Genomic DNA, 25,621 nt, shown 5'->3' on the forward strand with positions numbered 1-25,621 from the left:
TCAAAACCAGACCTTTTGCTAAAATTTTGACCTAGCATATTTTTCCTAGAGAGCTAAAATTAAAAATTAAGTACAGGCATATGTATCTTTTATTTAGATTTCTTAATATTAGCTGTAACTAAGGACAAAATTAATAAATAGAAATCCTTTCTGCTTTTCTACATCTTTTCAGCAAAATTCTCCAAGTGTACCTTGTACATTAAAAAGCTAATACGGCTCCCTTACTTTCAATTTCCTTATAGAAATATTACCTTTCTTACTTCTTTAGGAGTTAACATCTTAGGCATGCTGAGTTGTCAGAAAACTTAAGTGGTAATCACAGACAAAAATGAACTAAAGCTCACTCACCAGTTCCTATGCTTACCTCCAGTATGTAAGGTGAAGTAAATGAGAATTGAATGGTGAAGTTTCCTTACATATCAATGCCAATCAAATAAGTCTTAGAACACAGAATTATCTTTATAAAATTATTTTATAACAAACATTCTGTGCACAAGTAGGAATGTAAAACAGGATTTCTTAAATACTATGATGATTCATTTTAGCTTATGACATTTAAAATCTTCCCCCCAGAACTGGCAATATTTTAGAGATCCAATAACCCTTTATTCTTTATGTCCTAATAGTATGCAATATGCAGGACAGTGCCTAAGAATATGAAATCCAAGTGGTCATCATTGTATGTAATAGCATATGCCCATCAGAATGACCCGTTGACTCTGTTTGTCCAAAGCTTATACAATAGATTTTTATCATGATGATCTGTAGTCCCATTTTAGCTTTGAAAACTAAATGCTAAGCATGAATTATTTTTAAATGTATAGAAAATGACCCATAATTCTTATTCTTGATGGTTGAAAATGAAGAAGACTGAATATTATCTTTCGCTGAAGAAATGGATTTAAAGGAGATATTAGGAATTTAATAACAGGTGTCAGAATTTTTTTTAAAGATATATACTTTGTTGCTTTTGTCAATGGATTTTGATTCTTAAGTCACAAATCAAGCATAAATATCTTTTGGCTACTTTAAAACTTTCTTTGCTAGATTAATGTGGCCTCCCAAATGCTACTTTATACCAAAACAGAGAAAATAAAATCAATTAGAAAAATTGTATGTATATCAATTTTCAGCAATCGCATTCAGATTTACAGTGCATATTCTGGTACTGTTAAATTTGCACAATTTCCTTCTCCGGCAATAAATTTTAATCAGATACTTTGTACCCAGTTGTACTCTTGTCTGAAACCTTCCAAAGTGCTGTTGTTGCCAAGGAAACCATTTCCTTATTATCTGTGCATTCAGCACTGTCTCACTGTCCGGCTCATTTTTCTTCTCTTTTTCACCCTTTCCATGACTCAACTGGAAATTTTTTGTCATGTGTTAGTTAAAATAAAACACATCGCTTTCCTCCTCCGAATACAATGCTCATTTGAAGGATGCAGAATGCAAGTTTCGACAATGGCTTCCTAGCCATATTATTATTTTTTGTGTGAAAAAAAGAAAGAAACTAAAAAAAAAGATACAACTTTTTCACGCTTTTTCTTTCATGCTTTACTCTGCATTTGATAAGATGAAACGTGTATGAAGTCTTTGTTTTGATCTCCTAGCCATATAAGAGTGCTATGAAAATCTGGAACAAGTGTTCTTTGGGTAATTCTGAGCCCTGACTCTTTGCATACAGTGTAAGCAGGAAGAGGTGGGAAAGGTGTGACAAACATGAGAGAGAACTTAAAGATGGTAAACTGGTTTAAGGTCAAATGTTTTTTGAATACTTGTTGCCTGTTTCGCCTCTGACACACTTCTCCACTCCCCAATTCTTACTTTGTATGCATATGATAAAATCTCTTTAATTTTTAAACAGAAAAAAAATGTATAAAACTGAAAGGAAAATCCACAATAACAGCGGGGGAGTTTTAACACATAGCTTTCAAAACAGGGAAAAAGAGAAAAAGAAGACAAAATAATCAGTGAAACTCTGGATCTTACATGCATCCAATTTGTTTTGTTTTTTGGTTTTATTTTACTTAAGTTTCTATGATAAGTATTTATCAAACACCTGCTGTGTTCTAGGCAATATTTTAAGCTCTATATCTTGTAATACAATGATCAAGAACACAGACAACTACCTTGATGACATTAGGTTTATATTCTTTGGGGGAAAGATGAGAGATAAACAAATAAACAATTTACCAAATAAGATAATTTCAGATGATAACTACTATGAAGAAATTAAGATCAGGGCGCCTGGGTGGTTCAGTTGTTAAGCGTCTGCCCTCGGCTCAGGTCATGATCCCAGGGCCCTGGGATCGAGCCCCGCATGGGGCTCCCTGCTCAGCGGGAGGCCTGCTTCTCCCTCTCCCACTCCCCCTGCTTGTGTTCCCTCTCTCGCTGTGTCTCTCTCTGTCAGATAAATAAATAAAATTTTTTTAAAAAAAAAAAAGAAATTAAGATCAAATGACATGACAGTAAACAGGCCTACTGAAAATATAAAGTTCAGGAAATAATTCTCTGAGGAGATGACACTTAAGGCAGAGACCTTACGAATGCAGAGAATGAACTAGACATCTTTAAGAGAGAATATGCTAAATATAAATGAGTATTTGAAGCCTCAAATGAACACATTTTATGAATATGGTTATGATACACTACAGATGTTATCCTAATGCGGCCATGACACCATCTATCCTATGAGCTCTTCCATGCCAATCTCCCACAAACCTAGTACCAACCACAACTGCATTATTGCTGTTTTGTTGGCCAGGACAGAAGTGGGTGCACAGACACTCTGTAGGTCTTGAAGTACAGTTGTACGTTCCTTGTAGAGTAGGATGGGTAACCACGTTCCTTCTGAATCAATATATCCACATTACGTTTAGTTCTCTTATTCTTCCCAGCTAAATAAATCTGCAAACCTTCATTGCTTTTAATTGTAGCTTCTCTTTAGTTATTTCTGTATTATGTGATGTTGATGAAGGGCTCTTTGCATCTCCCTCGTTTTTGTTTTTCTGTTTGTTTGTTTGTTTTTAATGTATGTAAGATGAAATCTCTACCTGAGATGAAGTCAACTAATACTTAAGGATCTCAGTGTTTTGGGGAAGAAATATCAGGAACATACCAAGGAGCAAGTCAAAACATCAATTAATACTTTTTTTAAAGTGGCTGTCTTCATGTGGTAGCAATTTGTATCTGTTTTCTTTTCTGTTTTCTCTTAAGTGTTTTCTACATTTTTATGAGAAATACACAGCACTTACATTATAGAAAAAAAGTGAGAATGTTAAAATTAGAAATGATGAAGTTATCCAGGGAAAAGTCCTTACATTGCTAAAAGAGAGAAGGCAAGAACAACAAGATAAAAACATAAATAAAAACAAACACCAAGAGGTTGATGTTGGTGGTGATCACAGATAATCTCTATCTCAGATGGTCAGTTTGACTGCTTTCCTAGGGCCTGAAGGTGAACTCTTTTCGGATGTAAAGGAAATGAATCCTTGATATTATTCAGCCCCTGTTGTCTTGTTCTGTGCTCTGTTTGCCCTCAACAGCTCTTGGCTGAGAATGCTTTCGTAAGTTTTACCAGTGAATCTACACACTTCGATTCTCTTGCACAGTGAACTAAACAATAGCTGTCCATCAAGTTTAGCATAAGGTTCTTTGATGCGTGGCAGAACTGTATGTTCCACGGTTCTCAAATGTTGTTTATCGGCCCAAAAAAGTTTCTTTTGTCTTTTCCAACTAATTCCAGGTTCTGACCCGATTCCAGATCCTGAAATTCCCAAAGGCTGATGTCTGAAAAGACATGCTCTTTAACTTATACACAAACACACAGATGCGTATCCTTACAGACAGACTCTGATTCTTGGAAGAAAATACAAAGAGGAAGGGAAAGAGGAAGAAGGGGAAGCAGAGATAAAGGACTAGGAGAAGGGAAGTGTCAGATGGGCAACGTGAAACATGGGCATATCTAAAATCAAACTGCACTTTTGAAGTGGAATTTAGATTATGATTTTGTGAATTTATCAAAAGGATAAAGTATATTAAGAAGAAAAACGGAATAAGCTTTTTGCTTCTGTTTAGCTTTCAAACGTTTCATTTTTGTCTCCTCTGTTAAGACAAAATAGAGACAACATGCCTCCTTTGTCATTCATTATTGGTGTCACTTCCAACTAATTTCAGATAATGATTTTTTCTCTAAAGTATATATGAATCACTTTAGATTTTTATAAGTACTGACTTTTAGTTCTTAGGTGTTACCTTCTTCCTATAGGCATTTTGTAAAAAGGGGTAAAGCTGAAGAAATAAGATATCAGAAATACAGACTATACGGTGATGGAAACTCCCCACTTTGACTTTGCCAAATTAGAACTTCATTGCTGTTATCACCTAGAATTCTACGAGTTCAGTTACTCCTGCCTTATTCACTTTCTCTGGGTAAGTATGTTCTTGTTAGTAGAACAACTGAACTCTCTTTTAAAAAGTTTTAAAAAGATACTTTGGCCTATAAAAGCACACGATGCCTTTAGAGTCAGGGCATTGAAAAGCTAAGGAAAAGGCGATCTGCCGAGACAAGCATAATTATAAGTAAATAAATCGTAGGGCTTAATTGTGAACATTCTTTTACTGTGCTCAAGGGGACAGAGCTACTCTCACAGCCTAAGTGTATTCCAGACCTGGAGAGGAACTTCTAGACTGGCCAGACAGACCTCTGTGCCGCTGGAGCCATTTTTCACTCAACTGGATCAGGATGGGATTTATTTTCTAGCATTATTATTTAAATTAAGACACAAGCTGAGCTTTGGAAGAGTTCATTGGTGTAGCTCTCCAGCAGAAAAAAATGAATACTTCAGGCATGTGAATTGGCACGATGAGCCTGTTTACACTTATTGACAAAAAAAGGAGGAAGGGTGGAGTAGAAGATGAAAGGAGACATGGGGATATGTTGATTTGTAAACTTTTATTTTTGTACTCAGAGCTGAAAATAAATTTTCAATTTTATCTGTCAGTGATACCCCAGTAAAGCTGGGGAGAAAACTCAATTGTGCTGATTTGGAGTTGGACCAAGGGCTATGGAATCAGCGTGCAGATTACGTGTTGTTAGGAATGAGGGGATGGAAGAAGAGTTTGTACCAAAGGGACAAGAGCACGGACTGAGAGAGAAGAAAGTGTTAAATAGGAAGAACTATAACTTTATAGTAATCGGATTCTAGCTATAAGGCTTAATACCCAAATATTCTCCAGCTATTCTCAGGCTGACCTGTCATCTCAAACACTAAACAAGATTTTGAAATTCATTTTTTTACAAAGCACTTAATGTGATACCTGACATGCAATAAACACTTACCAAATGGCAGCAAATATTGCTATCCATGTGTATTCTGGGCTCAGCATTCAGAAGCTGCATTATACATGCATAACACCATTTAACCAGAAGAAATGGAAATGCCATTTCAGAGTTATCCATATATCAGGTGTCTACTTAATAAAACTACAGGTGATCTATTTGCTCCCTCCCCTGGAAATATAATAATAGCCTTTCCCCTTAGATCAATCCTTTAGTAGTTAATTTCTACAGATACATTTTCCTTTTACCCTTCTCCCTCTCTTTCTCTCTCGTTTTCCGCTTACCATTTTAGGAAGCTAACCTCTTTTGCCTTAGCTAACAGACGAAGGACCTGTATGAAAGCAGTCATTTGTAAATGGCTATTTTCAATTTATTGTTGAAAGCATCACTCAGATCATCAGATGGTTCCTTCATGATGCTTGTCTAGGGTAGCAGAGCAGAAATGACTTAATTTGAAAGCAAGGGAACTGTTCCCTGAGCTGTAAGTCAACAAATTAATGGAAAACATTTCCTTCCTTTACTCTGTAGTGATCTGTCTACTGCTTAGAACATCTAACGCCTTGTTCCCTTCAGATATGTGGACTGTGGCCTCTTTCAAACCCTAATCACTTGACTTACTATTTGAAAAATAGAACATATGTGTCAAAACTTTATAGTTGTATTCTAACGTGATCTAGGTGGTAGTGGGTCTGGACTTGAGAAACAGAATGTTAGAACTTGAATAGTGATGTTAGAGAAAGTGCCCTGGGGCCAAGCACAAATTCATTTCAAGTAAAAGGAAAAATTCTAAAAGAGACAATTCAGAGCATATTTGTCAATACTCACTTTGACACTGAAAGTTATTTTTTGACCTATCTCTTGACAAAACCTTGTTCTTTAGGAGGAAAACAGACCTAATGGGTGTGAACATCATAATTGCATCTTTACCTAAGATCTTAGATATCTTTGAGAGGTTTTGCCAAGTTTCCTATCAGGAAGCATTATTATTCATTACATGGCTTTTCACTAGAATGTGTATGTTACAAACTAAAGAAAAGTAAAGGTCATTATGGAAACCTGGCCTAAGGAAGCGGGATCCACTTAGGAGGGACATCTGTTAAAAATGTAATTAAAGGATTGTTCTCCTATAAAGCTGGGCTGGCCTAAGCTGGTCATCTGACATGGTTGCCTAGCTTATACAGAGATTTCATGAAATCTGTGCTTAGGGCATTCTTTTTTCTACAATCATTTACATTACTATGTGTCTATTTACCCAGAGCCAAAGGGTAGCCAAGTGTTCAGACTGATATAAAGCCTTCAAGATTTCCTCTGTGTGATCTTGTCTAGCTTTTGATTTAATATAATTTTCCCCCCATTGGGTAGGACAGATGCAGGGCCGGAGCATGTGGCTGGGCAAAAACATGGTTCACTTAGTGTCTCCGTGTAGGAAGCTTCTAGAGGCTCAGCTAAGTAAGGGTAGGTCCGAGCAAATCTCCTCAGCGGGGTAACTTTTGGTCAATTCTGCAGCACTTCACTAGCATAATATTAAAACCATAGAAGGTCGACAAGCAGTATCTTTTGTCTCCTAACAACTATCCAATTTCACCTCTGCTTCCACTGGTCCAGTTCTCTCTGATTAGCTTTTTCAGTGGCAAATGAAATAAAAATCCACGGTGTTAACCTGTCATATTAAAAAAGCCTTTTTGCTCGGGCGCATACATTTGGCAAGCTGTGCATTTTGCATTTAAATATCCCTCCACCAGCGGCCTGCTCGAAACTATTGCTTTTCTATGGGAAATTAAACAGGGAGCTGCTTAATGCTCCTTGTTAGTTTTTTAATAAAAATGAAAGTGAGAAGCCAGCAGTATCGGGAGCAAATGTCTGTAGGACCCCATGGCAGTGCTAAAAGCAAAGAGGAGGAACCAAAGTGCGTATTACTTTCAACTGCCCGTGCACGGGCTTCTTAGCAGTACCCGCTCCCCGGTGGCCCTCTGCGCTCGCCTCTCAGATGTTGTTTAGAGGTTATGTTAAACTGGGAGAGGCTTCTCCTGGGATCATTAGGCAGCTTTCAATTTGGGTTTCTAATGAAATACTGAAAGTCACACTGTAGAAACAAAGCCTCAGCGAGGGAATTTGTATGGCTTTTGTGAATTAGGGAGTCAAGAAGAGGACGGCGAGAGGAAGCAAAGAGATTGGGAGAACCAGATGCGGGAAGAGAAAGACACAAAAAGAAGGCAAGAGGGACTGAAGCAGAGACTGAAAGGCAGAGACTGAAAGGCAGAGACAGTCGGGGCTGGGGGGAGAGGGAGAAAGAGAGAGGGAGAGAGGGAAAGAGAGAGAGAATGGCCAAAGCTCTGAGCGTGGGTGTCTGACGTGGCATTAAACAGAAACAATTTGTCTAGGCTTAGCTGTTGGTCTCATCAAACTCACTTCTAGGGCCAAATACTAAATTTTCACGGAAAATAATTCCAGATTGATCTAACTGCAGCATCCTTATTTCAGTGCAGACGGTGTCTGGTGGAGTGTCGCAGAGATTTGTAATTGTAAACATGAAATTAGTCATTAGCAGCAGTGTCCCAAAGCAATAGAGATTTGATTTCTTTTCCTTCCTTACCTTTATCATTTCTATGCTAACATACATACAATTAAATTTATTGAGATGATAAAACCTAATTATCCAATTTTAAAAACAGTGATATGAACTAACTTTAAAAAGTTTACTGTGCAACAGACAATGACAAACTTTCTGTAAAAGGCCAGAGAATCAAAATTGGCTTTGTGGGCTTTAGGGTCTCTGTCGCAACTACTCAACTCTGCAACACAGGGTGAAAACAATCACATAAAATTGTCAAAAATGGGGGTGGCTTTGTTCAAAACAGGCATTAGGATGGATTTGACACCAGCATCAAGTCCCTGCTATGCGGGAATGCTTTTTAAATAATCCAGGAAACATATATAGTAAGCTTCTCTGTGCAGTCCAGTAAAGAAGCTTTTCCTTATAGTTTGCATGAGAGAACAAATGTCCTTAAAATTTCTGATATTTCAAAAACACTCATTTAGTACTCTCAGACTACTTATACCTGTATTTGACACTAGTGAAGATTAATCTTCATCCACCTCTTTAAAAGTCAATATCCATGCTTTCATTCTAATCAGAAGAGTGACAATTTTGACACTTTATTCATCATTTTAATTTCTACCAGTTTTAAAACTTCACTAAACTCCTTTGATATTTGGGTTTTTTGGGGGGGGTGTTTGTTTTGTTTTGTTTTGTTTTGTTTTTTGTATTGCTTTCAAGCACACACTTCAGTTTTCCAATCTATGGGGTGTTTTGGTTGGTTTTTTTTTTCACCTAGAATGTTTATATTTATTTAAATAACCCCTTGAGACTTATTAGAACTATACTTTTTTTTTTTTTTGGTACGTAGGATTTCTGCTCATGCACGAAAGGGAAAACATAAGCAAAATAAATTTAACAAAGATTTTAATTTATTTTTTTCAGTAATGCTTTTATATATGAATTTTAAATAAAGATTTTTATTTTTGTATTTATTTAAGATTTTATTTCTTTAAGTAATCTCTACACCCTACATGGGGCTTGAACTCATGATTCTAAGATCAAGAGTCACATGCTGTACTTACTGAGCCAGCCAGGCACCCCTTAATTAATTTTTTTTTAATTCCACAAAATAGCATACATGAGATGTGCATAACTGGAGTGTATATGACCATAGTACTTCAGAATTAGGGGTTATATTTAAAGACAATGTCCAAACCCTTCACTCATCAATCAGGAGGGAATCCACAACTCCCAGCTTCTCTCTGAGTAATGATGGGTTTGGACCCCACACCTAAAGTTCCAACTTCTAAGATTCCCACCTAGGAAATGTCCCCCCAAACCTAGCTCTTAAAGCCAACAGAACTTGCATCCAGAGACCCACAGATGACAGAAAACATTGTTCTTAATGGGCTCGCAAGGACATGTTGTTGCAAGATTTCTTTTCCTTCAGTGCCTGTGGTTCTTGATCATGCCGCTTGGAAGAATGAAGAGGTAGACCGGATGAAGAGTGGTGGGCAGCAAAGCAAAGTTTTTTGAGTGATAGTACAAAGCTCCCAAAGAGGGAGGGGACCTGGGGAGGTTGCCATGGGAGTTTCTAAGTCTAGGGATTTTTATAGGTTTGTTGGTGGGCTGTTTTAATCCCGATTAACCCTTCCTACACCTGTCATCCTATCAGATTTTTGTCATCTACCTATCATGTGGGAAAGGGTGGAGGGCTCCTTCCAGGGTGGTATAAAATCCTTTTTAGGGTGGTTTCCTCGTAGGTTGGGGGCCCCTTGTCCCTGCCTGCCTTTCTTCGGACTATCCTTCATTAATATGGCTATGCTCCAAGGGTTCAGCCCAGAGAGAGCACACAAAATCCCATTTCCTACTCTTTCCCTGAAAGAGGACTATTTGCATACTTTAAAAGCTGCTGCCTGAGGGTCAAGCTTCTAATTTAGCACATACCTGGGAGCTATCTGTGATCCTCCCTAGGGACCAAGGAAGCCAGCAGACACCATTTTTGCCTCTCATTCAAGCCCACTCTTAATAGCCAATATCTCCCTAGGAGGAACTTGCACACATAGCCAACAACCCAGCTTTTGTGGCTACCACTTAAGGGACAGGCTTCTAGGTCATCCGGCTCTAAAAGTCAATGCAGCTTGCTCTCTCAAGTCTCATAGGACTACAGCAAACAAAAAAAGACTATTCCTGGGCACAAGAGCACCCTCCCTCCCCCCTTGACAATACACCCAGAACCAGCACAGAGGGAGCAGATGAAGAAACCCATCAACTTGCCTCCAGGTGCTGACTGTGATCCTCCCCCATGGGACACTGACAGGTACTGGTGCACCCTCAACACTGGGAGCCAGTAAGAAAAAAAGATGGCTTGGACAATCACAAAAATTTGAAATGTTCAGAATAAGCAAATATAGTCAGAAAGTAGATTAGTGGTTACCTAGGGGTAAAGGTGGAAGTAGGCACAGTTGAAACATGATAGCTAAAGAGTTTTGAGTTTCTTTTTTGGGTTGATGAAAATATTCTAGATTGATTGTGGTGATGGTTGTACAACTCTGAATATATGAAAAATCCTTGAGTTGTACACTTTAAATATGTGAATTTTATGGTAAATTGTACTTCAACAAAGCCCTTAAAAAAAGAGAAGTTGGAGTCATCTCTTCTTTTTTTTTTTTTAAGATTTTATTTATTTGAGAGAGAGAGCAAGCGTGAGCGGGGTGGAGGGGCAGAGGTAGAGGGAGAAGCAGACTCCCTGCTGAGCAGAGAGCCCAAAGTGGGGCTTGATCCCAAGACCCTGATATCATGATCTGAGCCGAAGGCAGACGCTTAAGGGACCGAGCCACCCAGGTGTCCCTGGAGTCATGTCTTCTAAACCCTCACTTCAGTAAGATGTTTATTTTATAATTAAAGATATGAATATACTCTAAATTTAATAATAATATTTTCTAACATTTACTCTAGGAAAATAATGTGTGATCTTTAAGTGCCTCTAAAGACAGATATTTGTTGAAAGAGAGGGTGAGAGACGAATGCTCTTATAAATTACTTCTATGGAAAAATCCCTGCATACCTCACCACTTCCTTACCTACCTCTCTGGCTTGGTTAATGCTTTGAGTCATAGAGGCTAATGAAGAATCAGTCAGTTTTCAAATGACTGGCAAAATTTTGAGTTTAACTTAAAAATTTAATGTGAAATCTCATAATCAAGCATTTTTATGTGTATTGGCCTGGACTGTGAAGAAAGAGTAAAAGATGAAAAAATTTTGATTGAGACCCAGGGTTTACAGAGAATGGAGCAGTGTACTCAGAGGGTCAAAAAGATCCTGAAGTCAGGGTCTTGCCTTTGGGTTTCCCAGAGAAAGGACACCTCAGACCAGAAAACATGAAAAAGAAAAATGACCAGGAGAGTGTACTGGAAGGAGGTGATCAAGAGAAACTATCAAAGAAGACAATCTTGAACAATTTGTACATACTGTGTTCTTCTTTTATCCCGATTAGAGATTAAAATCTATTTGATTAGAAGACAGAAAATCAGGTGACATAATGTGACTCATATAATTGGCCAACTAATGACCAGAGAATTCAAAGGAATCATAGGTTTGGTGGTGATAAAAAGTTTCAGACAACTCTTCAATATACTTTTGACATAACCTCAGCCTCAGTTCTTTCACATTTTCTGGTTATGTGATAAAGAGATTTATCTGATTTCAGAGTTCTTTTGGCCTTTTTCTAACTCCAGTGCATTTTAATGTTTCAACAGAGTTATGCCAACTTTATTCAAGGAACACAATTTCTAACCTTTATCATTTCTCTATATTTGCTGCCTTCTCCTTCTTCTCCCACCTACCCACAGACTAGCAAACTTATTTATCCTTTATTTGATCTCCTTGCTAGTAATTTAGAGTATGTTAGAATTTGCCAGGTTGTAATGTGCTTTTCAAGTTGTCTAACTTAATATCATCGTAAGGTATGCACTAAGAGAATTTTGCAAATGAAATCTCTTAAAAACAAGCTGATGACACATCACAATTTTCCTTTCCTAGTTGCAAGCACTACAATGTATGAGGTAGAAATTATCAATGCTTCAGGAAGACACAGTAACTCAAAACTGCTAAAGCTTAGTAAGGTGTTACAATTGATGGGGGAGGGAATAAAACTACCAAAAGATCATCAAGGAAGTCGAGAAAATGATAAAGTCTGGAAATGCATTTATGAATGACAGTAGATGGCTTTTTATCAACTCACTTGTAGAAAAGTTGAAAAAAAATGCTGATTGTTTTTTTTCTCTTATTCCCTTTACTATTATTATTATTGAATGATTCCAGCAGACTTTTTTTTCTTTTAAAGGAAGGTCCTAATTTCATTAGGAATTACCTGATTTCATGTCAGTCAGTTATTTTCCTCTCAAGCCAACACACAATAGCAGCTGATGCCTGGTGGCTAACCTCCTGGTAACTGCTGCAGCTTCCTTTGGTGATTAATTATTCACTGAGCACCTACAGTGCCCAAGGAAAGCCTCATGCTCTTGCTAGCGACTTGCAGCTTACTAGGCAAACACAAATCAAATGAGGCAAACAAGAATGTGACCAAAGTGTGTGACAAATTTACAAATGCACATTCTCAATCCTCTAAAGGGGAGTATATTTCCAAGATGGAATTATTGTCTGCATCATCTTAGAAATTCAGCAAAATCATTTGAAAATAAATATTTATATATATTTTTATATATGTAATTATGTTAAATATACATATATAAAATTCAGAGTTTTACATGTGTATATCTCTTTATCTGTCTTTCTATATAAATATGAGGTCCACAAGGGCAAAAAATATTCACAAGATAAAACATTTTCAACCTTTGCTTATGATGAATGAAAGAAAATTGGCATGGTGTTTTTGTGTAGCTTTTAACACAATACCCAAGCATTAATACCATTTATAAATAAAAGTATAGCCTAAAAACAGGGAAGATGATGATTTAATTGTGAAAATCTCAAACTGAAGGATAGAACTCTTCTGAGACTCTTGCTAGAGGGGACAAAGTTAATTAATACATGTGGCTAGGGATTCAGGGAAACTTATTTCCAGTTTTGAACCTCATTCTCCAGACCAATAGCTGAATGCTTTGTCAATCTCTGAGGCATGAAGTTCCAGTCTTCTAACATAGATTGTTGTGACAAACCAACTTTGTGTTGAGCCTCTCTGACATGTGCTTGCAAATGTTTCAGAGAAACCCATTAACGTCACGGAATGTACCCAGATTTGACATTCTTTCTATATTGCCTACCAGTTTACCAATGAGAAAATGGGGGTGAGGGCAGGGTGTTGCTCTTAAATTTAGCAAATAAGTGTATGTTCATAAGCGTAAGACTGGATAGCCCTTGTCATTTTATCTCTAGCTAACCCCATTCTTATTAAGTGTCTAAAGCAACTAGGGTCATTGAGTTTTTCGAAAATTTGCCCTTTTTGTTCGTTTTCTCATCTGCCAACATTACAAAATGTAAAGGCACAGCCATACACAAAAAATCAGGAATCCTATTTAATTTCTAAGTCCTAGAAGTCCTTTGAAACAAACCTTATACATACATAAAATCACTGACCAGAATTAAGTCTGAGGTCAAAACTAAATAAATAAAAGCCAATGCCTCTTAGTAATAAAGATTAGAAAACCCAGGAGATGCAATGGATGTGATATGTGAGCCATTGTATCTTCAGCAAGTAAAGCAACATCATTTATGGAAAGCACTGCATTTACCTCCACAGAACTGGGAAGTGAGTAGCCACCTCACCCTTATTTCAGGGAACTGACATTTCTTTCATGCCTAATAGGCTTTGGCCTAGAAAAGTGGTAACTCCTAGGCTAATATACTTGATTTTATTTTGATATATCCATTCTTCTTCCTGAAGTGTTATCGAGCTATCATCTTATTTTCCATATTCCCCAAATGTCTTCCAGTCGATACATTTTCTAGTAGCATTGACAATTAAAATATAGACTCCTTCAAAGATTTGAATTTCAGATAAACAATAAATAATTTTTAAAAAATATAAGTATGTACCAGTAAATGTTTTTGGCATACTTCTACTTAAAAAAATCATTCATTGTTTATCTGAAATTCTAATTTAGCTGGGCATCTTGCAGTTTTATCTGCTAAATCTGGCAATCTGAAACATGGTGATTCTTTTAAAACTACTTACATTTTTAGAGGAAATGTTTATCCTAGCCAAACCTATCATTCCCTCCTTAGTTCTCCTGATTAATGATTAACAATGAGAAGATCATTTGTACATGAATGATGAAAACAATATTAACATTTCTTTCCAGTCCTGGAACCCCAAAGAACCAACTTTTCCACTTCCTGTGCTCCAGATCTTTTTAGTAGGACTATTTGATGTGGAAGCCACCGCCTTCTGTGGCTGCAAAGCCCAGAGCCAAGAGTTCATTTGACCTCTTCACTAACCTGAGCCATCAATGCATTTCCACTTCGTTTATTTTCATTCCCTGAAGTAACAGCACAAATAGAAAAACTTCAGTAATCATGTGACAGTGGGTACAGAGGAAGGGGCCCAAAGTGACATGCTTTGGAGCGTTAAAAATATTGTAATCAACGAGACTTCTTACTCAATGATGTGATTCATTTGTTTTTAAACATCTTGTGGCTACATATGGTCTTACAATGGGAGGCAGAATCATAAAAGCAACTTTTAAGACTTCATAGAGGCTTGTGATTTTTATCTCTTGGGAGAATTGTTTTTGACTAGTAATTGCTGATTTCTACCTATGTAAGTTTCTGGGATAAAGTCTCTTACTTTTGCAAAAAAATAAAAATAAAAAAGATACTTTTCTCCCCTAGAAGTTTAGAAATCTTTGTCTAAGAGGTCCTTTTCCTTCTTCTTGATGTCCTCTGCCTAGATCTGTTTCCTTAACGCTTTGACCCATTTTTTACATAGAATGACCTTTGGCTTCAGTTTTCTCATTTGTAAAATGAAGGTAACAGCCGTTACCTCCCTTAATTGTCATGAGTATTAAATGAGATGAACGTCAAAATTCTTGGCTCTGAACCACAGTAGCATATTGTTTGACACTGGTTGATTAAATGCCTTCTCATCTGCTACTCATAACCATTTTGCAACTTACTTATTAACATGTTTTCTGTATAATGTTAAATATGCAACTCTCCTGCTTCTTGCCTCCACATGGAAGACTGTATTCTGCCATTTTGGGGGCACAATTTGAAGGGATAATTGTTATAATTCAGTATTATTATGTATTAGTCCTAAAGAACTTCATAGCTTGTTGGGGTTTCTTGTTTTCTTTTGTTTTGTTTTTGTGTTGTTAAACTTCTTTACTAAGTTAAGCATAACTCATAAACATTCCATTAACAAATTTAATACACATTTAGATTTCCCTAACTGACAGAAACTTTAAATGGGATCAATCTGAACCTTGTCTAATTGTTACCCTTTTATTGTTCACAACAATTAACACTTTTCAAAGACCACCTGCACAAAGTATTGACAAATATCATATGTCTACACCAAAAACATGATCTAAGGAGGGTGACTGGTTGAGAGGAACAACCATACTTACCATCAACAGTAAATCAATAATACAAAAGATTACTTAATAATACTCCTACTCTCCTATAAAATGATAGCAAACCCATTATGGTAGGTAGCATTTTCAATAATACAAGATTCTTAAAACCTCCACTGCTAGGAAAATTAATAAATATCTCAAAATTAGATATAACACTGAGTTTTGTGTTATGTGACTTGTGAATTATGTAACATCAAGTTATTGTGTTGGAGAGAGGGGGAGAAAAGCCAAAAGGGGGCAGAAAACTTAAAAAAAAAAAAAGAAAGCTAGCTATTCCTTATGAACTCATTTACATTTTGAGTAATTAACAGCAGTTTTCGTTTTTTGAAATTTATCTCCTACACTAGCCATGTTTTATGATTTCATGCAATTAACCTAAAACATATGTTACAACAACTGAAGAACATCAAAACTTAAATTTAAAATTTATATTTACAAAAGAATAAGATGAATACAGGGTCCTTAAATATTAATGAGAGACATGCTTCCTAGGGCCTCAGGTGACAGGAAAAAAATACATACAAAAACTAGCTGAAATATGGTAGAGTGTTATAGAATGCAACCTCAGTTAAGACTTGCTCTTGGCCCAACTGCACCAGATGTCAAGGTCTGTGATCATAATGTATTTAAAATATTCAGGTGCACAGACCATTTATTAAACCTGGTCAAACAAAAAGAATGAGTGATTACTTCATACTTAGCCTTTAATTAAAACAGAATTCTTTCTTGAAGGGGTAACTCATTTTTAAAAATTATGTTTGTCCTTCTCAAAGGGGTAAGGGTTATATTTTCTCTTTCTATGGAATTAATATTAAAAGCTAATAAAAAACTCTATGTGCATCACAAATACAGCATACCAATGCCACAGACCTTGCTTTTATGAATATGACTTATAATAATGTGGGCCTGATATTGCCCAAATTTCTTAGAGATATCATTCAACTCATAACTATAGGTATGTGGCATCAGAGGGCAGTACATCATCATGAATACATTTGAAATTTAAGGGAAAAAACAATGGTGACTCATTTGGATGAGTTATTAAGTAAGGGAGGACTCCAGGAGAATATTTTGACATAAGGTGTAAAGATGAGGTATTGAAAAGAGCCAGGGAAGATGTAAGAGAAAGCAGGTGGTATTAAATAGGTGAGTGGAGGCAGTCTTGTATAGGAGCAAGTGTTCCTACATGTAACATAATGAATAAGAACATGGACTTTGGATTTAAACATGTCTTTGTTCAAAACTTAACTCTTCCCTTTACTAACTGTGGGACTCATCACAAGTTCTAGTCTCAGGAATTTCATCTCTGTATTGATGATGATGATGATGACACATAGGTTTTTGCATCAGAAAGTCTGAGGATGCACGCAGAGGACATAGCGCTCGGTACATGCAACAAATAACAGGTATTTCTATCGCATGGGCGGACAGATTTATTTAAATAGAACTGGACTGAGCCAATTATTTGTCACTATATATAATGCAAGAAGAAAGTAAAACTGTGTGAAGGTGAATAGTGATGTGCATTTAAAACAGAATTCAATGTGGAAAAAAATGAAAGACAAAAACGATGAGACTGGGGCGCCTGGGTGGCTCAGTCGTTAATCGCCTGCCTTCGGCTCTGGTCATGATCCCAGGATCCTGGGATCGAGCCCCGCATCGGGCTCCCCGCTCCGCGGGAAGCCTGCCTCTTCCTTTCCCACTCCCCCTGCTTGTGTTCCCTCTCTCGCTGTCTCTCTCTCTCTCTCTGTCGAATAAATAAATAAAATCTTTAAAAAAAAACCAAAAAAAACCCCGATGAGACTAATATCTATTCATTGTGAAAAATATCCAAACAAAAATATTTAAAATTATATAATATAAAAAGTTAAAAATCACTTCCATAATCCCAACATCTAGATATAATCACTTTCAACATTTTTCTTTCACCTCAGACTTTTTTTTTTTAAGGAAAAAACCATTTATTAGGGAGAACTAAACATACAACAGATTATATACATTTTACTATAGGTTAACTAATGCTCAGACTTTTAAAAATATATTCACATATACACATACTCATTCACACACTTTATTTTACTTTATTTTTTGGTAAAAATTAACTTTACTAAGAATAAGTATCTTGCCTTCTTGGATATAGATATCTTTCCATGTCAATATATACGTTGATATAATATGCTACATATTACTCCATTGCATAGAATTTCATACTTTATTTAACCAATCACTGATGATGGACATTTAAAGTTTTCAAAATTGTGTTATTATAAATGATGTTAGAATAAAATTTTCATGAGTCCATACTAATGTAAATAAACTATTGAAAAAATAAATGGGAGAGAACAGACAAATCTCCTGTGCAGAGAGATTCCAAATAATTTATGTAAACGCTCTGCCTTTGAGGAGGTGAGTTGTACATAGTGACTTCCTTCCAAAGAGTCCAATATAGGAAGAAAAGGGGCACTTTATAGTAAAGAAACCTGACCAATACTGCTTCATCCAGATGATCAAGTTTAACATTATAGTGATAAGTTGTGCTGATAGTACATACCTTTGTAATGAAAAATGGCACTTTTCCACTGTGGTTTTTCTCTCGAAAAAAACATAACTCCAGTCTAATCCTGAAAAAAAAATCAGACAAATCTTAATTGAGGGACATTCTACAAAACACCTTAACAGTACCCCTCAAAACTATCAAGGTCATGAAAAATAAGAAAAGTCTGAGAAACTCACAGCCAAGAGATACAGCCTAAGGAGACATGAGGACGAAGTGTAATATGGTAATTTGGAAGGGATTTTAGAAAAGAAAGGAGACATTAGATAAAAACCAAGGGGGTGCGTGGGTGGCTCCGTCGGTCAAGAGTCTGCCTTCAGCTCAGGTCATGATCTCAGGGTCCTGGAATCAGGCCACATTGGGCTCCTTGCTCAGCGGGGAGTCTGCTTCTCTCTCTCTCTCTCTCTCTGCCCCTCCCCACCACTCCTGTTCTCTCTCTTGCTCACTCTCAAATAAATAAATAAAATCTTAAAAAAAAAACGAAGGATATCTGAATAAAATATGGACTTCAGTTAATCACAATGCACCAATATTAATTACAATACAACATTAATTGTAACAAATGCACCACACCAAGGAAGATGTTAATAATTGGGGAAAATGGGTGTGGGATGTATGGGAATTCTATCTTTGTAACTTTTCAAAAAAAAACTTCTTATATAAATATTTCCTATTATCAAAAATAATACAAATTTCTAAGAATGAAAAAATTGGGGGCCAGAGAATTCACATTTGAAATACTTTGAACATATATTTTTAAATTGTCCTTTAGTAGGGTGTACTATGTACATGAACTGAATTTGTAAGTACCTATTTACCTCTATGAATTTACTCAGAATATTATGATTTTGTTAAATATTTTCATATGCTAGGTTAAAATTATATTGCTTTTTAAATTTGTAAACATGTTTTTAGTAATGAGTTGACTATCCTTTTATATGTTAATTGGCCATATCAATTTATTAGTAATTATTAATATGGACATATGTAAATTAACAAAAATATTTTAACATTCAGAGTATTTCCATAGTTGACATCATTTTCATGCTTGCCTATACCTTTGTTTAAAACTGTAACTTTTTGGTACCTCACGGTATATTTGAGACGAGACAAAAATCTCAGTAGAGTGAATGTTCATATACTCTTATTTTTCATATTGTCTCTATCTCTGGGAAAGACACTTGAAGCTGCCTTCAAGCTATAATCCTGCTATAAAAGGTAAAGGAAGATTGTACAACCAACTGATGACTGTGGTAGATTTGTGTGCTATTTAAATTTAGAACACGGGAACTATTAAGTATTTTCCAATATATCTATATTTTTGGCTTGCAGTGGATAATTCAAGAACAAACTAAATATAATAACCAATTTAAAATATACCAAAAAAAACACAAGATAATTGTGAAGAGCAAATAATTTTCAGAGCTATCAGATAAAAAGATGCAAAATACCTACCATGTTTTATTACAATTCAACTGTTTTTTTTTTTTAAGATTTTATTTATTTATTTGAGAGAGAGAGAGAATGAGAGATAGAAAGCACGAGAGGGAAGAGGGTCAGAGGGAGAAGCAGACTCCCTGCCGAGCAGGGAGCCCGATGCGGGACTCGATCTCGGGACTCCAGGATCATGACCCGAGCCGAAGGCAGTTGCCTAAGAACTGAGCCACCCAGGTGCCCCTACAATTCAACTGTTATATAAATTGCTTCTTATTCTGGTTATCTCTAGACTTTGTAATGATTTTTTTTTCAGAATCATATTGATGTAAGCTAGAAAATTCTGCAACTGTAATAATCCTCATCAAAATGAATATTCTATTTAAAAATCAAGTCTAGAATAAACATGTTCTTTATAGAAACCAATTAAGTAATTTTTACTGTAAGTTTCATACCCAAGGCTATAACTTAAAACATCTGCACAGACTCAAGCATTTATACAAAAGATGAATTGCTGACCAGTATTTTGTCATTTTTCTCCTTAGTGGGGCCTAAAGATCTGGGATAGTGCCTGTGTTTCCCCTTAATGTTTATGAAAACTGCATCATTACTGAGAAAAAAAAAAGTTTTGTAAATTAGTGTTTTGGACAGATTCCAAATTCCTACTACAAAACTCTTTCTACCAACCAGTTACTCAAAAATAGCGTATCTGCCCCCAGTATTGCCCTGTATATCCCTTTAAATTTTCCAATGAAAAGTATGATTGAAAAATTTGCTAATATTTATTGAACATATATCATGTGCTTTTCCAAGGGCTTTAAATAGGAAGTTTTATTTAACTTTCACATAATCTTATAAATCAATATTAATCCACATTTTTACACATGAGGAACTAAAACAGAGCAATTAAGTAGCTTAACAAGTATCTCAGAGCTAGGAAAGGAGACAAGTCATTTGAACCACACAGCCCTTTGCAGAAAACGTATTCTTAACCTTGTGTTATGCTCCCTCATAGATCATTGAAGACATTGAGGCAACACTGGAAAAAAGATGTTATTAAAGTAAAGTTACCATGTGGAAAAGTGGGAGGACACAGGGAACGCGGAGCAACGGTAGTGATGCAATTCAGCTTGATGATATGTAAAATAAACCAGGTCGTTCCTTTAGACATCCAAAAAAAAAAAAATCTTGAGCGTCTAATATGTATATTTCAGGCACTGGGTTATCATTCAGGTGAATACAAGTAGATAAAATGTTACTATATGGAGCTCATCATCTAATTTGGGACACATGTATAATTATAAGGTATAATAATTGTGAAAAAGGAAACGATTGTGAGTTATGAGAGGCTAGAATGGGGCTATTTGAGGTGTACAAGGGGCGAGGCTCACCTCAGGGAAAGATGTTGGACCTGAGAAGATGAATAACTTGCTTAAGGTGGTTGCCAGGTTGGAGCTGGTGCAATGGCATGAACAGAAAGATCAAAGTGGAATTTTTAGACTTAAAGATTTTTTTATAGATGAAAGAGAGAAAGAGAGAGGAAGAATGGTCTAAAATCACCTAAAAATGTAGTCAGGAAGTGAATTTTGAATGCATATTTGTCACAAGAACAATGGGCCATTTTTGGAAGAGTTTTAGCAGAAAATAACAGAAATGAGTTTATTTTTAAAATATATCACTATGGCTTTCATGTAAGAACAGATTCAAGGTGGTCCAGAAGGGAAGGGGAAAGACTAGATGGAATATATTTTAGTAGTCCAGGTGAGCCTAATAGGAGCCTGGTTAAACCAGAGTGGTGGTGTTAGGATGGAATACATATTTAGAAAATATAAATACAGAAGGGGGAAATGGATATGGTATGGAAAATAGAAAAAGGAGGGAGAATTAGAACCTCTGAATTTCTAATTTGCTTAGCTTCATAAGAATGTGCATTTATTATTCTGCATTTATTAAAATACAGAATGTTAGAGGAGGGCATGATATTTAAAGAAAAACTGAGTTCAACTTTGGGTATGATGAAAAGGAGTTACCTTTGAAATACTCAAATTCAGTTGCTGTACAGAAACAGGGTGATATGGGTCTAGAACTCAGAAGTGAGTTCTGAGATAAAGAAATTAAAAAGCAAAACCACAGTTGTCAATGGATTGCCAAAGAAGAAAGAATGCAATAAGAGGATGAGAAAGAGTACCAAATCTTAGGGCCTTCTAATATCTAAAATCTTAAAAAAAAAAAAAAAAAAAGGAGAAGAGGGGCCCCGGGGTGGCTCACTTGGTTAAGCATCTGCCTTCAGCTCTGGTCATGATCTCAGGGTCCCGGGATCGAGTCCTGTATCGGTCTCCTTGTTCAGCAGGGAGTCTGCTTTTCTCTCTCCCTCTGCCCCTCTCCACCACTCATGCTTGTGTGCTATATCTCAAATAAATAAATAAAATCTTTAAACAAATTTTAAAAAAAGGAGAAGAAAGATTAACATGGATTGGTCAGAAAGGCGGGAGGTGTGGTAGATTGGAAGAGTGTATTGTTCATGAAAGACAAGGGAAAGGGGAATTTCAAGAGAATGATTAATACTACCTAATGCTACTGTGAGTTCAAATAAGAAAAAGACTTAAAAATATCCACTGAAAATATCAACCTAGAGATAACAGGTAATCTTTTTTTTGGATAAGCTGCTGGAATAACTTCATTATTCCTGCACTCCCTCACTGTCTCCTCCTCTTTTTTTTTTTTTTTCCATTAATTGTGTGTTTTGTTTTTAAGAGACATGAAGTAGAGGTGGGTGGAATAAAAGACTTTGACCAAGGGTGTAGACTACTGGCTTGCACATGACAGAATCTATCAGGGCTCCAAGTTAGCTGGATAATCTTAACGTTCACTTAAGTCTTCAGCCTCAGAGAAATGCACTGTCTCAAATTAGCTCCAAATAGCCTATAGACAAGGCATTTAAAATGGGATTTTCTCAGTTTGCAAGAATGAACCACACTTACTCTTGTAAAGAAAGTCATGCTGTCCATCAGGTGGGTGATTGAGAGGCCATCATGCTTCTTTCCTGTCTAGCATGCTGCTCGTGATCAAAAGTTCAGTGGGGATTTAACGTGAAAATTTGGAGAATTACTGTGCCCAGGAGGGGAGATGATTCAGGCAAGAGAACACAGTGAGATGAATTGCAGCAACTGAAAATAGAATTTTTTATGGGGGATAGTATGGCTTTTTGTGATGGTTCCACAGACAGTAGTGGGGTTTGCCTTTGAGCTCTACCCTGATTGTAGGTTAAAGGATTGAGTTTCCTTTCACTTCTTTATCCCTCTAATACTGATCATGCATGTTACTCTTATCAGACATGATCATTACTACATATGTATTGGTCATTTTAATTTACTGGGACTTGGCAGAAAATTTAATAAATATATTACACCAGTTAAGCCCCTCAGTCCTCCACAAAATAGACTAATGTCAAGAAATGATATATCCTCATAAACAAAATAAATAGGGAGCTTGGGGTTAGAATTCAGGGTACTGGTTTTACAATCCTTTTCTCATCACTTAGCTACAAAACTAATGTTACAGCTGTTCGTGGCCATTTGAAATAGCAGAGAACATATTGCCAAAGGAGGGTGTGGGTGTATGTCAGGCACTGGTTTCTGGTCAAATTTCAAGTTGGATCATTCTTTACAAACTTCCTGAATTTCCATTACTTTACTGGAGCAATATCCATTCCTTTTCTCTCTTATTAATCAGCGTTGTTTGCTGTTAAATATTTGCCAGGGTATATTTCAAAGCTGATTCACGTATTCTAAAGTGGTAAGTCCTAGTTAGTCTTTTGAAAAGCAATAAAGCAATCTCATGTACATAAATTGAGTATCTTCCTTGAGCAAGTCACTTGGAATCAATTACAACATCTGAAAGTTTGTTATTTTAAACAGAATTTCATATTTAGCTAATGAGCTTTTCAACAGTGCTTTAACTTCAGAGCAAACACTGACAATCCATTGCTATCAAGCAGGGGCTTACTGGTTGGGGTATCTGTTCTGAAAGGTACTAACAGTATTTAAAGTCCTCTTTCCAATTTAAACCTTTTTGCTTCTTTGCTTTACCACCATCCTCATCTCCTTCGTGCTATATACTTTCAACAGAAGCACTCACAGCCTCTTGATTGGAAAAGCTGTCTTGACTTCTTACAAAGACCAACATCCTAAGTGGTTTCCAAGTTGTTTTGATGGCTATTGTTTATCAAGTCATTTCTGTCTCTCTGTTTAAAATACACAAAACCAAATGTACTTCGAGAGACAGTAAAATAAATCAAATAATATATATTCAGTCCTTTCCCAAATGCCTGAAACAAACAAGTGCAACACTTCCAAAAAAATGACAAGCGCTTTGCTGCCTTTATTTTTTTCTTTCTTTATCAGGCTTGAAATCATTTCTGAAAGGAAAAAAGAGTCTAGTGTGGACATTTCTATTTCAACAAGACACCTAGCTATTGTGCCTTAAGTAGCATCAGCAAGGTAAATACAGAAAATAACTTTAAATGGACACATTTAACTGTAAGAACTTGAATGCAATTGATATACTTCTAAGAGGCAGATTCTGAAGTAGAAAAAAATATATAATTACTCCTCCTTCCCCAGGAGAAAAAGGAATATAAGTACAAATAAAACATTGGCTTCTTTATGTTAAAAAGATTTAAAATATTTCATTGACTGGCAAGAGATTCATTTTAAGAATTATTTAATATTTTTTAATCTACCACTATTTGTCAATTATACAAAAATGTTATGTCTTTAGTTATTAAAATAAAAACAACAAAGCCCACTACAAAACCAAGATGTTACCCAAACATCTCTACAAAACCAGGATATTAATACTATCCAAACCCCGTGTTAGTTCACATCCTCTTTGAAATATCTAAGTGAATTTCTAATTCCAGTCGATAGAAACTAATGCAAGTATTCAAGTAGCCCGAACACGCTAGTTTGTTGGCCTCTAGCCAGCTGCTTAAGTCCAGCTCCTTTATTTTCCTATGGTCTTCAGCCAACTTTCACTTGCTCACCTCCAACATTTGTTCATTTCACCCTCTCACTTGCTTAAAGCCCAACTTCACACACTCTTCTTTCTCTTCCTCCTCCTTTTACTCCTGCTCCTTCTCATTCTTCATGTTCCAACTCCACACACTAATAATACTTTCTTTACTTCAAACAATCAAATATTTTCAATTCCTCCTGGGACACTTTGAAATATTTCTCTATGAAAACTAAAACAGGGATTTACCATGAGTCTTCTCTGCCTGCAATTATAATTAATTAAAATCATTTTTTGAATTGTGTAATTGGTTGTCAACATCCTCTGTGGACCTATCAGCTTATATGGGCTGATTACACATGCTTTAGAGTATTGGTGATATTTCTTGACATGCCATTTGAGAATATTTTTTCTTGCTCTTTTTCTCAATCCATATTAAATTCAGATACCTGCTCTGGCAGATTTAAACAGTTAAAACTTCTAGCAACTAAGAGGCCTCTTAGATTTGCTGTCTTCAACTGATGATGAATAAATGAGAGAGGACAAAATCAGGGTGTAGACAAAGACAGCCCATCACAGGAGTTAAGAAATGCTGAGACTGGCCCGCTTAGCCCACTGTTTGGAAAGGATCCTGGATATTTGGAACAGAGATTCTGCAGAATGGAATGAGAAGTTCTATTATTTTTTTCTGGTTTTATATTGAATAGGAACTAACAGAGGGGAAAAAAATGTTGGAATAATAGATTTTTAAAAAACTGGGGCACTCACGTGTTCACGAACCCCAATCCCATTACCAATAGACCCATTTGAACAGTTCCTATTCTTTGGGAGTAGCTATCATTGAGAAGTCTGTAGAAGCAAAACAAATGGCTGACAGTGGTGCCAGGTGGCCCAAAGAGAGAACATTATATCAATCTACTTAACTAAGGGCTCATAGTTCTATAGTGTCCCAGTTTAAGTGTCTTGAGGAGTCTATTTGATTTGATCCTACCCATAAAAAATAAGTGATTTTTATTTATGTATTTGAATCTGTATGTATCCATATATAATCAAAGACCTATATCTATATCTATCATTACAGCTAAATGTTTAAGCTTCGTGCATTCATAATCTTACTACAATACCATTTCTTTAGTTTTACT

The sequence above is a fragment of the Eumetopias jubatus genome, unplaced genomic scaffold, assembly GCF_037043125.1.
Source record: "Eumetopias jubatus isolate StellerSeaLion01/CBP00866 unplaced genomic scaffold, mEumJub1_p1.0 scaffold_3, whole genome shotgun sequence".
NCBI classification, from domain to species: domain Eukaryota; kingdom Metazoa; phylum Chordata; class Mammalia; order Carnivora; family Otariidae; genus Eumetopias; species Eumetopias jubatus.